Source organism: Ovis aries, chromosome 2 (assembly GCF_016772045.2).
Source record: "Ovis aries strain OAR_USU_Benz2616 breed Rambouillet chromosome 2, ARS-UI_Ramb_v3.0, whole genome shotgun sequence".
NCBI lineage: Eukaryota > Metazoa > Chordata > Mammalia > Artiodactyla > Bovidae > Ovis > Ovis aries.
The window spans coordinates 145,719,293-145,735,694 of NC_056055.1; positions in this window are offsets into that span (position 1 = coordinate 145,719,293).

A 16,402-nucleotide genomic window follows, 5' to 3' on the forward strand; every position below is an offset into this window, starting at 1 on the left:
TCTTTTCTTTTTTTGCATTATGCAATTATGGCAAAGTGTTATCATTTGGCATTTCAATATTCTTTTCTACCTAGAAATATTAAGATTTCTAAAGAGAGTAAATAGTCTATGAAGTTTACATTTCCTGAAATTGTTCCCCTTAGGTGACTGACTTCAAAAAGAAAACATGGAAATATATGAAGTTATTTACAAGCTAAATATATTAAATAAGTTGCTTCCTCACTACCTACTTCCCTGTTCCTATATAGGAATAAGTGTATGAGAGATTTTTCTTCCAACTAATAAGAAAACTGTACGAATTTCAAGCAGCTGACCATTACCCCAAAGCTATTACCCAACTCTTCAAACTTTAAGACGGGATTAAAATTCCTTCAGAATGCGGCAGTCTTCTAGCTAGTCTTACAAAGGTAAATGAAGAAGCAGCTGTAACTGTAAGTGATAGAAATACCCAAGAAGCATGTTTGCTCTTAAGCAACCTATCCGAAACCCATTATGAGATTTTAAAATTCCCACCCTCTGCCCCTTTCCCGATCTCACACCCTCTGCCCTCTTCTTCCCTCCTCCTCCCCTCTCTTTTCCCTTTTCCCTCAGCTTCTTCATTCTCCAGCCTCATTTTAGGTGTCGAATCCATTAGACTTGAATGAGCAATTTCCACCATCTGGTAATAGCACTACTTTTTTCTAAATTCACTTGACTATAACTCTTAGACAAGATCATTTCAATTCCAGATAGTATCCCAGATGATCAGTTTGATAGGTCCAACATTATTTTTTAAGAAAAATATATCATAACAAGATCAGCATTGGTTATAACAAAAATCTATTTTGAAAGCATTGTAAACGTTTCATTTGTGTATGAAAACTAAGAACAGTTGCCATTTTGTTACTTCATAGACACATACACACACACACACAGACACATGTTACATAGTTAGGTGCATAAGCAAATTTGAAACAAAAGTTGTCTCAGTATACCAATTTATCAGGACCAAACATGAGCTAGAAATAAAAATAGCCATAAAAGTCATTTGGGGAAATGTTTCTTCATGAATCTTATTTAGAGTAGAAAGAAAAGTAATTTTTAGCCCATGTCATTTTTTTTCTGTATGCTAGAATTTAAATTGAATTTTATAAAATTTTAAAAATACATTTTATGTTACATTTTTGCACCTGAAATTTTACTAATTGTAAATTTTAAATTAGAAGCATGATGTTATCTGCATACTTGGAAGTTTAGATATAAAAATTGTCTTCAAAAATTTAGAAATAAAAATGTTCTATTCATGGGTATCATAGGTGAAAACAGGCTAAATGTTCTTTCTAATATGGTCCACCTAGATACATATGAGGCCATCTGACAGATCAATATATGTGTAAACAGGATAACACACCCCAAGTGCAATTAGAACATCAGATCCGAAATTCTTTATTCTACAATTAAAACACAAGACTTAAAAGGAAAAACAGCACATTTCCAATTAAATCAACTAAGTACAAGTTAGTTACAACCATGTCCCATTTCTAAAATAGTAGCTTCCATTGGCACGCTTTAGGAAGTAAATATTTACCCAGAGAAATGTAATTTCCTTTTCATTTATTTAGAAGCTGCATGAGCTGGTCTCTGCTTTCTAATTTTCTTTTTACTAGTTAAGGTAGTAGAGAGATTTCTCATTTTCTTCATTTTATATTAGAATTGCATAGTTGAGTTTGTGTGCATTTGGAGGAGAAAGACAATATTTTCTGTGATGTTAATTAGCAACTTTCTTATTTCCACTATGCTTTTTTTAATTAAAAATAAACCTTGATATAACATCAATGCTTATTTCCAAAGTTATTTTGAATAGCATCTGCTGATGAGAAGCATGCAAAAAAACTTTCATGCCGGTAAATGTAATTACTAATAATTTCATCATGATTGCTATGACTACAATTTACTTATTCTTAATTTATTTTTATAATGAACTGCTTCACTAAAATGACAAATGATTCCATTAGTTAAGAAACTAAAATGTCAATTTACATGTGGTCTTTGGTGACTAATTTGCTGAGTTAAGGTTTTTGTTTTCGTTATGATAATAATATTTGGCTATGCTCTGTGAGCAAAATTTATGAGGTCTTAAATATTAATTTTTCGATTTACTGAAACAAGGTAATTTTCAGCTTTAAAATGTTAGCAGTTTCTCTTTCAGTGTCTTGAATGCACAAGTTTTAGGCACAAACTTCTGAAACAATGTCATCCAAAAAAGAATGCTCACTTTGTTCCCTGGGATCAAAACAATTCTTTTCCACTAATGACTGCAAATATCAGCTCATTTCTAACACAGTTTCCAATGGCAAACATTACTCAGTTGTCAGAAAAGAAAAGGGATTACATCAGCATTCAGAAGGGAAAAATGTTCTGTTCCTTCTCACTCCATAGTCTATGTTCAATCAGCCTGGAGCTAATGGAAACCATTCAGTGCCGAGAAATAAACACACACAGTTGGGCCAATAGTCCAAAATCAAATCTAGTCTATAAGGTGGACAATACATAGTTAGTTCCATTACTGAACCCTCCCTTGGGAGCTGCAGCAGCTTCAGAGCCCCTCTCATTACACACCAGCACCATCTGTAGCCAGCCTGAGCCTGATTTGGGGATGGATAAAGTGCATGGAGGAAAAAAAAAAAAAAAAAATAGATTCAGGATCAGGAGCCAGAGAATCCTATTTCAAGTTTAAATTTTTCTTGTGAAAGATCATTTGGTTTTAGACTCAGCAAACAGTGGGCCTCATCACTCACAATGAGGGACGCGTGTAGCAAGGATTACCTCAGATCAGGGAGATTGAAGGTAATTGCCACTTTCCACAGGGATGTCTGCCTCTCCTATAGCTCAGGAGACATACAGCAAGGTCCCATTAGCTTCAGAGCTTCTATTGCACTTCAAATGGTGAATTCCCTTTCCTGGTGGCATTTGTTTCAGTGTTGTTAAAGTGCATTATTCAATTCTAAATTGTAAATGGAAAGAAGGCCAGTGGCTTTGGCATCCTTAAGATCCATAGACACTTTGTGTCTGTGTGGTGTGTGGAATTTAAGAAAGGCTCGGGCTCAAACATAGAGCAGAAAGTTTTTATTTAGTAAAAATGAACTATGAATTCTTACCAACAGGAGCAGATGATGCTAGTTGCTTCTGTTTGGGAACTAAAAATGGAAAACATTATTACCAATTTTAAAATACGTTACAAGATTATGTGCAGTCTTGGGTATTTTCATCCTAAATATGTCACTTACCAGCCCCTAGAAGTTGCTTTATCCATATTTTATCTTGTCATTTTTATTCTACCTCCGTTCCCCAAGCAACCTCCAGCTTCATCTGATATCAAAATGTCTCTGGAAATCTGATTCTCCTCCTCTGTTTGAATCATCTTCACAGAGAACTGCAAATGATTGTAGTTTTTTGACTTTTAAATGTTTATTCTATATATCCATCTATATCTGTATCATCTTGTAAAGTGTTAGCCATTCAGTCACGTCCAACTCATCTACCCCAAGGACTGTAGCCCACCAGGCTGCTCTGTCCATGGAATTCTCCAGGCAAGAATACTGAGTGGTAGCCATTCCTTTCTCGGGGGGACCTTCCTGATTCAGGGGTCAAACCTGGTTCTTCTGCATTGCAGGCAGATTCTTTACAATCTGAGCCACCAGGGAAACCTTGTGTCTATATCTCTATATATAGAGAGAACACTAACTACATACAGTGTCTAGAGATGTATAGGCAAGGTGAATTACATTCATTTGAGGGGATCCGAGAAGGTACTCTGAACATTGTTCTTACCTTGGCTTCCCTTCAATCCCTGAGTCGGGAAGATCCTCTGGGGAAGGGAACGGCTTCCCACTCCAGTATTCTTGCCTTAGGAATTCCATGGATAGAGGAGCCTCCAGTCCACCAGGTCGCAAAACGTTGACACAGCTGAGTGGCTCTCATTTTCACTTTCCTGTGCAAGCAGAGGCTGTACTTCTTATAATCTAAACTCTGAAAATAACCACCCCCAACCCAGGACAACCCTGCAGTCCTGAAACTGTACCCCTCACCTCCTGCTCAGCACACACCACAGCAGGGAATCACTCATCACCAGTTACACCCTACCCTGGACCTCCCCTGCCTGTTGCTGGAGGTATTTCCAAGCTGGCCAAACAGCAGCTCCTTCCCATGAACTCCTGCAGCTGCAGAAGCACTAACGGTCCTCCCTCCAGCCATGGTAGGGATGATAAGGGCCTCAGCCGTGACCTGGCAGTATCTCTAGGTGGCAACCTAACACCCTGGAGTGATAAGCTGATTCTCAAGCAAGATCCTACAAATGTTTGGATATATCTTTTCCCACCCATCCTTATACTTTGAGATGCATCATTTTACTGTAGACAAAAAAAACTTAAATGGGCAAAGTCATTATTGCTAATGATATTCCATCCTATGAGACAGAACTCTCAACTTCTCTAGAATTTGACTTTTCATGTTCTTGAACTTGGCTGTGAAATGTCAATGGTCCTTCTAAATGCTGTTGATAAGTTCCATTCATTTTTCTTTTTAGATCTGATGAATCTCCTTCACCCTAGATTTTGGTACAGACATTTTTAAGAACCTGAGCTCTCTAGTAAGATGGATCTGAATCAGATCTTATTTTTCTAATTTTCTGGTTGTAGATTTGTATTAATTACTTACTTTTTTAAACCTCTGTTGCTTCAACTAAAAAATAGGTATAATAATAGCACTTGAATCATAAGATTATTGTAAATACTGGAAAAATTGTGTAAATATCTTTATCAAGTTAGGAATCAATGAAAAATATCATTATCGCTAATAATAATAATAATAATATAAATCCATATTGCAATTTGTCCCTTGATTTACATTTTGTTCGATAGTTTCTGGTCCTCAATAGTACTTACCCAGTACAGATAATTCCCATTATAATACCCAAAATGATGTCCTTGAATATCTTCTTCTCACAAAAAGACAAGTGTTTTCATTTACCAAGTGGTTCCTATTGTCAAATACTGAGCTAAGCACACTACAGACAAATCAGTTTTAATCCTTAAAGCAATTATATAAGTATGCTAGTATTACTACCATTTTTACAAAAGAGGAAACCAAGACTCAGAAAAGTCAAGTTTACAGAAATCAAGTGGCAGTGTTGGGACTTAAATCTCTTTGTCTGTGGCAGAGATTGTCATTAATATTTCAATATTCATTTCCTATTCTCATGGCCACACAGACTATATTTTCCAGCCTTCCTTGCAGTAAGAATTCTCCAGGCAACTGGATTTTAAGTAAGTGAGGCTTCCCTGGTGGCTCAGAGGTTAAAGCATCTGCCTGCAATGCAGGAGACCTAGGTTTGATCCCTGGGTCGGGAAGATCCCCTGGAGAAGGAAATGGCAACCCACTCCAGTATTCTTGCCTGGAGATATTCATTTCCTGTTCTCATGGCCACACAGACTATATTTTCCAGCCTTCCTTGCAGTAGGAATTCTCCAGGCAACTGGATTTTAGCCAATGGGATATAAGTGAAAGTCATGTGAACAATTCAATTCCTCGCCTCTTTAAAACTCCCATTTAAAATCCTGTAGGTTTTTCCCCACTTTGACTAGTTGGATATCAATACCACATGGTGAGGCAGATCCTTCATCAATGTGGATCCTTGAATAACAGCAGGGAGTAAAGGATTTCCCACCGCTCACTCACATTGCCAGCTCAGCTGGAACAAACTATGTTTGTTCTATGTTGCTCTATGTTTGAGACATATGCTTTGTAGTCTTTTTTTTTTTTTTTTTCAAATCACAATCCAACATTGCTGTGACTAATACAGTGTCCAATTCCAAAGTAGCCTTTCTCTTCTATTATATTTTACTAGCATAAGAGCTAGCCAGAAAAGTGTCACAGTTTGCTGTGTCATAGAGGAATTGTTGAAATGTTTCACAGGTATATTATCTCTACTTTGGAATAAAGGTATTCAAGATTTTAATTAATAATTTGAAAGTATTGTAAAATGAAACCCTTGAATTAGAGAATTATACATTTCAAAAGTTAACTTAAGATGTTTTCCAATTATTCAAAATGATATAAAAATGAAATTAGAATAGCTTTAATCATGGAAATCAATCCCTAAAGCTTTTTAAAATATTGTTTAGCATTAGTGATTGCATTCATGATTTTGTACCTGTCTTTGCGATTGACACATTTTTGATCTGAATTAAATTTCGATATCCCACACAAAGAACTGACTACACTTTTTAAGGGCTTCCCTGGTGGCTCAAATGGTAAAGAATATGCCTGCAATGCTTGAGACCTGGGTTCGATCCCTGGGTAGGGAAAATTCCCTGGAAAAGGGAATAGCTACCCAATCCAGTATTTTCGCCTGGGAAATCCAATGGACAGAGGAGCCTGGTGGGCTACAGTCCATGGAGTCACAAAGAGTCAGACATGACTAAGCAACTAACACTACACACTACACTTCATAAAAAGTAGTATTCTATCAAAAGTACCTGCGTGTTGGAACTATTAAGTATAAACAGTTTTAAAATATTGCCTTCTCTTAGGTAATGTACACACCACTATATTTACAATGGATAACCAACAAAAACCTATTGTATAGCTCATGGAATTCTGCTCAATGTTGTGTGCCAGCCTGGATAGGAGGGGAGTTTGGGGGAGAATGGATGCATGTGTATGTATGGCTGAGCTCCTTTGCTCTTAAGCTGGAACCATCACAACACTGTTAATTGACTATATCCCAATTTAAAATGTTTTTGGTATTAAAAACATTTTTAAAAATATTGCCTTCTCTTAACATTGATTAGCAACAATCATGACAAGCAATGAATGCTTCTATTTCACAATTTATTTAGAACTTTCAAAATACATATTTTAATCTACAAATGTCCAAATTCAAAGTTTGGCGTCGTGGAGGGAAGATCCTATAGAGTACAGTCAAGATAAACATTTTTGAAATTAGCCCTATTTTATATTTTGTCTTCCACATATATAAGCTGTGTAACTTTGAGAAATTTACTTAAAAATCTCTTGGCTTCTTTTTTCTTTTTCTGTAAAATAGGAAAAGTGATTATACCTCCCTCAAAGATTAGATGTAGGAAACTGGCAAGAAAAGTATAATATATCAACTGACACATCATAAGTGCTCAATAAATACTATCTTTTTAAAGACTATAATTATTATTAGCCCTAAAAGTTTTCAGAAGTATTTTATTTAATATAATCTTTACATTATTAATATTGTGCTATGTCAGACATTTCAGATGGAAAATGTGTGAACTATATTAGCATCCACTATGCCTTAGGAGACATATTGTGAATGAAAATTGTGTCTTTCATAGATATTTCCAAGAGATTTGGAGTTTTTATTTCAGATTCCAGGAAGCAGAGATTTAATGGCTAATATTTAAATGACAGGAAAGGAATTTTTCATTTGGGGTCAAAGCTTTCTCCTTTTGTACATGTAATGATGCCAAAGGATTGCAGAACCCCATTCCTCTAGCTTAATCTGATCCCAAATGATGATGAACTAGAATATTCATTAGTTCTCTCTTCTCTTGAAAAAAGGGAATGAGTTAGAAAATAGTGAGTTTCTACCATTTATTTGGAGATTCGTTTTGTGTGTGTAGTGGTGGGGAGGAGGGTATTCTTGTTTTATTGTCACTGTTTTTACTTTTAAGAGGTAATATATTTCAGTTCTCAATCTTCTACCCCAAACCTACTTGTCTTGCTTTCAAATGCACTAATCGCTCCTCTTTAAACATAACTCAAGGCACCTCTTGAATCCTGCCTCTATCCAGGTGACAGTCACAGAAAGAGTAGATCAACAGATTTTATGTCCCAACTGTGAGAATTTTCTACCCACAAATGCCTTCCCTCCCCATATTACCCCACTGCCACATTAAGAATGATTTTTAAAGAAAGTAATTCTGGATGATTCGGCTATACTTCTCATCGAGTAATTGTGATCCTTCATGTAGCCTCTATACATCCGTGTTTCCTCACAGCCAACTAAACCGTGCCCTTCCCTACTAAATTCATTCCTTTACCCTAAACACAGCCCTGTTTACTGTGCTTCTATTTCTGTTTATGGCATCGTCATCTTTTCATTAGTTCCAAATAGAATCTTCTTTGACTCCTTCCACCCGTAGTTCTAAAATCTGACACATCTAACTCTAAAATATCATTCCCATTCAGCCTCCTACTCTCTCTCTTCACAGCTTCTTCCATAGTCTTGGCTTCACTCACCTCTCACCTAGACTTATCTCTTTGTCTCCATTCACTTTCAACCCATCCAACACCTAATCTACTCACTCCCTTAGCGTAATTCTCTTTCTAAAGTATGGCTATGACGCTGATATCCCCTGTTTAAAACACTGGGATACTGTATTAAAAAACCAGTGCATGCTTTGTTCTCACCACACTGCCCTTTCTGCTAAAACAAAATCTTTCCAAGCTGTTAGACCTGGGTTTTATTGAAAAAAGGTTGCAAGGTAGAAAGCAGGAATTCCTTGAAGTAAACTGCGTTTGCCAACTTTTGCTTTCTACAGCTAAGAACATTGAAAAGATTGTTCTCCCAGGCACGTGAGAGGAGAGTTTCTTTGTGGAACCAAGGTGTCCCACACAACACCGAACATCAGATTATTCTTCTTTTGTAAAAGCTTTGTTTCTTGGGGGACTGGAGAAAGATTCACTGTAGTTGATGTTGGCAATGGACTCGGTGGTGGTGCATGGTGTCAGAGGAGCAGGCACCAGCCACCTTTGGGCAGAATCTCTGTCGAAGATGGGGTCTTCTGGAAACAGATTTGAAACAGAGTTTTGTATGCAGGATGTTTGTTAGAGATCAACACCCATACCAGAGAAAGGAAGAGGGACAAAAGAAGGGATTGGGTGGTGGGAGCAACTTAATTGTGGTGCAAAGCCTTGGTCAACCCAGCATGGAGCTGTTGGGTGAAAACTTCTATCAGAGGCTGCCCTGGGAAGGATACGATATTGGGTGAAGAGTTTCTTTGGGCCTGAAGCAGAAACCCTAAATGAGGTGAGAGCTGGAAGTTGTCTGCTGATCACCCCCTCATGGTTGAGTGACAAGCCCTTCTCTTTCTTCCTCTTAATTATCAAGCACAAACAAGGATAAGAGTAAAGTCTTTTTAGTCTCCCTGCCTTTGAATATTATAGATGGAAACAGTCAAGACAAAAAATTCATAAGAGTTGAAGTCCAGCATTAGGGTGGCTGGCAGTTTGGCCAAAACTGCAAACCCATCAGAAGTCAAGGTGAGAGCCAAAAGGGGAATTCGTGGACACACATGAGCATTTCTAAACATTTTCAAAATTATTTAGGAAAGATAAACCTATTTTAAAAACTAGGGATTCTGAAGCCAAGCAATTGGAGATTGAATCACAAAAATTTGAACTTTATATGTGCTGTTCAAAAGGGCAAGTCTGTGATATTTGGGTTACAGTATTTACATATCTGCAAGTTTGCCTTCCTAACTAGATTTTAAATTTCACAAGGTTGAAAATATCTCTTTGTGCTTATAAGACATTAAATACACATGCTGATGAAAATGAAAGGATTTACATTTATATTTGGGGTCTCAAATTCTCATAGCTGATTAATACATTTAGATTGCATATTCTTCTACTGTCTAAAGAAGCAGAGTTGGTTATTTTAAAAGGATTGTATTGTCAATAAGCATGTGCATACAAGCTGTAAGTTACCTACAATATGAATAAATTGTATGGCATTGCAAATTACCTCAAACAATCCTTCTCTCTTGAATGTGTATGGGGAGAGGATAAAAGAAGATAAAGATATGTGCTTGTGTGATGTGTATGTGGAAAAGAGAAACATAGAATAAGAGTTATATATATTCTGAAGTCTACCTCAGAAACCCACTCCTGAGGTAAAAATGTTTAGGAAACACTGATCAAATTCCATGAAATAAAGAGAATAAAAAGTTGGGTGTCGAAAACTAATTGCTATGTCAGTCAGTGAGCATGCAAAATGATTAAGACAAAGGAGAATGAAATGAGCTCCTAGTCGTATATAATAACTGACATTTGTAAAGTGCTTTTACTCTCATTTTTCCCAGTTGACCAGCTAGGACATGAATCACAATCTTCCTCACTTTACATATGAGGAAACTGATGTCAGATGCCTAGTTGAGGACAGAAATATGATTTTGAACCTATGATAACTGATACAACATCCTCTCTCCTATGATGTGCTAATTAGCTACTGATGCTAAATTGGAAAGGTCCTTACATTTGTATATGATAAACAGTATTCATTCATCTTTTCATTCGTTCAATCCACAATAATTTAATGAGCCCAGGGATCAAGGACACTAAGTGGTGGGCAGATACAGATAAAATAGACCAGATTCCTGCCCTGAGAATGACTACATTCTGAAGCATACAATTCCTCGGAGATAGGGAGGCAGGATGTTCAAAGATGTGCTTTTATGATGAATCTAGGAAGAAGAATAAGTAAGGTTTCATGAAAATGATCTTGGGAGAAGCAGCCTTAAGTAAAGCAGCATATGGTTTTCTCCTTCTGGAGTACTGGAGTATGCAGTATCAGATCTTTATGTGGATGAGCTAGTTGGAAACATAAGGGAAGTCATACCCTTGAGGTTGCTCTCTGCACTACTGAAGAATTAATTCTGCACACAATGAGGGCCAATAATTTTAAGCTAAAGAACCACAATTTTAGAACCAACAGCATGACTGTGCAGCAACGTGGAAACTGCTTTCATTTAAGAACATGGCTAGCATAAAGGAAAGTTAAGCCATAGCAATGGTCAGTGAGGAGAAATGTAGCAGTCCAAACTATCAATGGGTAAGTCTGGAGGGAGGCTGGGTGGATAGTTTAGGAGTTATTTAAAAGGCAGTCTCTACTGGATTTCCTAATAGGCTTCAAATAGGAAAATCTAGTGAGTAGGAAGTGAGATGTATTTTCTCTGTGATATAGGAAAACAAACAAGGATAGATTTATTGATGGGAAAATGAGCAAGTCCATGTTGGCTTTATCTGTCAATGAGGAGGCTAGTTCACCTGCTACAGAGGGGGAAATGGCCAAGTGGGAGAGCAGTTTGACATTGCCTCTGTGTGTGACAAAGAGCAGCAGGTAAAAAGATCTCGATATCATGGCCTGTCTGAAGGTCTTTGGCATACACTCGCAGCCCCAGTATTTCACAGGTCAAGGCAATCCCTCTGCAGTGGCCCTTAGCTCTTCAGCGCCCAAGCCAAAAGTGCCAGGCTGCGTAGATCCTCTCTGGTGTTGGGTTAATTCGGCAGAATGATGGGAGTTGAAACATTATTCCATGACTTCTGAGCCGGGTACAACAAAAAGCATGGAGAATTGGAGCCGAGACTGATGATTTCAATGAAAAGATTGGCTGGAGTGGGAGTAGAGATGAGAAGAACCAGAAGAGCATGTCATGTCAGAAAGAGTACATTGTAATTTACACCGCCTGAATTCATACAATGTTTCTGCACACAGTGCCAGGGGTGGTAGTCTTACACAGCATTGTATTATGCAGAATAACATGTTAGAGGTAGAAAGGACTTTAGAGACCATCTGTTCTCATCCCCTCATTTTACAGATGACAAAAGTGCACCCTAGAAATCAGGCAGCTAGCTAGGGCAGACATGAGAGATGAAACACTGACTTTACCCCAGAGGTCTGCCCACCTCCCACTAGAGCTTAAATATTAACAAAGATTGTCAAACGCTTGCTAAACGCGAGGCCATTGATAAGCACTGATTGATATATTAAATATAATCCCTATTCTCAAGGAATTTGCTACCTAGTGTCCTATTGAGATTTCATATTTTATATCAAATGAAACAATTATTAAGGTGACATTCTGAAAAACCAGGAATCCATACTCCCTCTAAATTAAGCAAGGTTTGTCATCAAAGGGTTGAATAGCTGCCCTTTTTCTTGTGGAATCACAATTTTCTATCACCAAGCATAGATAGTGGCATAATATTTATGTCCTAGGACCACAAATGATAGTTTCTATTAATAGTGCCTACTGAAAACAAAATAAATAAACTGGAAAGTTGTTTCACATCTTTCCTTTCCTATCTGCAATATTAAACTGCGTTCATTGTTTCCTTAGCTTTTCCTGCTAACTACCAATTTCTGGTGAGGATGGAATTAAAATTGTGTGCAAAATGCATCATTTTTTTCTCAACAATTATTTTTATGTTCTTCACCTCTGGTGAAATGACCCCTACCCATGGCATCATTTTATAAGAGACAATCAGGAGTTTTATAGGGAAAAAAAACTCCAAATATTTTATTAAATTAATTTTAAAAGAAATATTTGAACATGAAAATATACATAGTATAAATATTTTATATGGGAAATAGCAATAAAAATTAATATTTCGTTATATTATTCTTGTGCAAGGGGAAAAACCTGCTAATTTGGAATCCAATGGTTCTCCTCCTAGAATATTCCAGATAGCATATATGGAACAATTTTGCTGTACCATATTTTAACATTTGCTTATATTAACTCTGTTTTACAGTTTTAAAACTATACTAATGATTATGTTTCTTACATATTTTCTTGAGTGCTCACATACTTACAGAGCTATATAAAGGTAAATGTGAAATTCACAAAACAAGCAAATTGGAAAGAATATAATACAATACATAGTAAAACTTAGTGAAATGTGAGAGGGAGATCATTACCACCATGTCCCTTCACAATATGTAACTGGGCTGGGGAAGTCACCCATTACACTGGCTCTTCCATTTGGATGAGTGCAGTCTTCAGGAATGGCCAAAGTCTTCAGGTGTAGCTTTCAAAACATTCTTTACCACTGTCAAAGATGCCTTAACAGTCTGAGTAATTTAGTTCAGATCCTCAGGGTTCTTTATTTCCATGAAATAAAATCTCCTCTGGGAGACTTATCACACTGAAATCATTCCTAAGAGAATCCCTTTCAAAATTTTTATTTATTTACTTATTTTGATTCGAACTTCTCGCACAGAAAAGAAAGTGATTAAAAATAAGGCTCTGTGACAGATGTCAAAGTTCTTATTGTCCTTCAGTTCAGTTCAGTTCAGTCGCTCAGTTGTGTCTGACTCTTTGCGAGCCCATGAACGCCAGGCCTCCCTGTCCATCAACAACTCCCAGAGTCTGCCCAAACCCATCTCCATCGAGTCGATGATGCCATCCAAACATCTCAACCTCTGTCATCCCCTTCTCCTCCTGCCTTCAATCTTTCCCAGCATCAGGGTCTTTTCTAATGAGTCAGCTTTTCGCATCAGGTGGCCAAAGTATCGGAGTTTCAACTTCAACATCAATCCTTCCAATGAACACCCAGAACTGATCTCCTTTAGGATGGACTGGTTGGATCTCCTTGTAGTCCAAGGGACTCTCAAGAGTCTTCTTCAACACCACAGTTCAAAAGCATCAATTCTTCGGCACTCAGCTTTCTTCACAGTCCAACTCTCACATCCATACACGACCACTGGAAAAACCATAGCCTTGACCAGACAGACCATTGTTGGCAAAGTAATGTCTCTGCTTTTGAATATGCTATCTAGGTTGGTCATAACTTTCCTTCCAAGGAGTAAGCGTCTCTCTTAATTTCATGGCTGCAGTCACCATGCAGTGATTTTGGAGCCTAGAAAAATAAAGTCAGCCACTGTTTCCACTGTTTCCCCATCTATCTGCCATGAAGTGATAGGACTGGATGCCATGATCTTTGTTTCCTGAATGTTGAGCTTTAAGCCAGCTTTTTCACTCTCCTCTTTCACTTTCATCAAGAGGCTCTTTAGTTCTTCTTCACTTTCTGCCATAAGGGTTGGTGTCATCTACATATCTGAGGTTATTGATAATACTGTCCTTATATATGTGTTTTCATGGGGTAATCAATCAGCTCTGAGCATTCCCTGAAAAATATTTAACCCCTGAAATGACTCTTGAAAGTGCAAAAAGTAGTTGCTCAGTCGTCTCTGACTCTTTGCAATCCTTTGAGCTGTAGCCCGCCAGGCCCCTCTATCCATGGGATTTCCCAGGCAAGAATACTGGAGTGGATTGCCATTTCCTTCTCCAGGGGGTCTTCCCAGCGCAGGGATCAAACTTGTGTCTCCTGTGTGAGCAGGTGGATTCTTTACCACTAAGCCACCTAGGAGAGTCCCACCCTGCAGAAACTAAAAACACCAAAACTGATTATTACTAGATAAAGTTCTGATAAGGTATTCCTTTATTTAGCACTTGGTCACACTCTGGTGCCAATTATTCTTAGTCACTGACTCACATACGAATTTTAGATGCTGATTTCAGAATGAGTGTATAGAGCTGTATGCCTCAGTTCCTGGTCACGTCAATAGACCTAAGGTGCTGGTAAGAGATAGACAGAAGGCAGAATCCATAAGCAGAATTCTACCCTGCTCATTATGGCAAGTCAGAAAGTGCTACCTGATGTTGACGTCTCCTGGCCCACGGGCAGTAAAGCCAATCTACTGACATCAGGTTGTGGTGAAGGAAAGTACAGTGTTTATTGCCAGACTCTAAGCAAGGAGGCCAAGCAACTAGCACTCAAAAGGCTCAAACTCCCCTCAAGCTTTCAGGACAATGGTTTTAAATATCAGGCAAGGGAAAGTGTTGCAGCTGTGTGGTCAGCTCATGGATATTCTTCTGATTGGTTGGTGGTGAGTAATCAGGAGGGGATGTGACATTATCAACCTTCTGGTGATAACCTGTCTGAGTTCTATATGCGTGTGGTTCACATTCAGTCAGCTTTTTCCACTGGTAAGGGTTTCGGTATCAGCAGAACAGCTCAAAGGATATGGCTCAGATTATTATCTGTAGTCCTTGAGGAAGAGCTAAAGGTCCTTGACTTTGTTTACAGACTGAACTATTATTATTTTTTTCTAGCTTGCTTGTTTTCCTCGGTTTCTGCATTTCCCCACTTCTCTGATTATATTTATTTTTTGAAATTTGGGGAAGGCCTAGGAGGCTAAAGTGAAAGTGAAAGTGAAGTCGCTCGGTCGTGTCCGACCCTTTAGCGACCCCAAGGACTGCAGCCTACCAGGCTCCTCCGTCCGTGGGATATTCCAGGTAAAAGTACTGGAGCGGGGTGCCATTTCACTTTCATGCACTGGAGAAGGAAATGGCACCCCACTCCAGTGTTCTTGCCTGGAGAATCCCAGGGACGAGGGAGCCTGGAGGGCTGCTGTCTATGGGGTCGCACAGAGTCGGACACGACTGAAGCGACTTAGCAGCAGCAGCAGCAGGAGGCTAAAGGAAACCAGAAGAAGGTGGAAGACCTGGTGTGGGGTCTGTCACAGGAAGGCCCCATAGGATCCTGCTTGCTTACATTCTTTTTGTGGAAATAAAAACAGGTATGTGAAATATCTCAGCAGATCATTTAATTAACTCAAACTACAAAACAAGCCTAGCATGGTTGTTGGAAATGCTTCACAGTGAATAACTATCTAAGATGTAGTCTAAATAAAAGTGAAGACAATTTATTTTTAGTTCATGTGACATTTAAAATGTGTAAAATTTTCTAGGTAATTGCTTGACCATGCTTCCACTCACGTGTGCCATTTCTCCTGGGCAAAAATTTCAGGAACAAGGAGAAGAAAGTAATTCTCCTAGTGGATCCCTCATTCACAACCCCTCTTTTTGAGACTATATTGCCAAATTCAAAATCATGCAGAGAAGTTGAATTTATTGAATTTGTTAGCAACATGGCAACAAATAGTTATAGCAAATAATAAGCTAAAGAAGGTGACTTAAGTAATAAGCTAAGAAGGCTTTACTGCCTTTATATATTCCTTCCATCATTAAGATAATTTCCTATGCTTTCAAAATGAGGTGAGAACAATGTCATAATTATTTTTATTTGGCTTGTTTTTCGTGATTCTTATTTAGATCTGGGGTCATGTAGAAAATTGTAAAAATTACATATATATAATATAAAATGTATATGTATACACATATATCAAAAAGAATAATTCACTAAAACATACAGCTTACAGAAAGATATAACAAACAGTGGGATTTTTATTTTGTCAAAACCTTGTTAGTCATGTTTTGGTTTTGGATTTGCAGTCCATGGAGTATTTTATACTTCTCAAATTTCTTCTGTTCACTTGTGACTCTCAAACCTAATAGAAATCTTTTCCCCCTTCAAGTAATACTTGTCTGCTTCTAGAGCTACCAGGGGAATACTTTTTAAAAAATTGTTCAAACCAGCTAGAGCAGTGCACAAATACACACCGAATAGGAACATATTGAAAAACAGCCTTCGAAATAACCAAAATCATAAAGGCTCATTGTAAAAAAAAAAATACAGAGAGCAAAGTAAAAGGAGTGCCTTAAGGGCTTAGTTTCAATTTCTG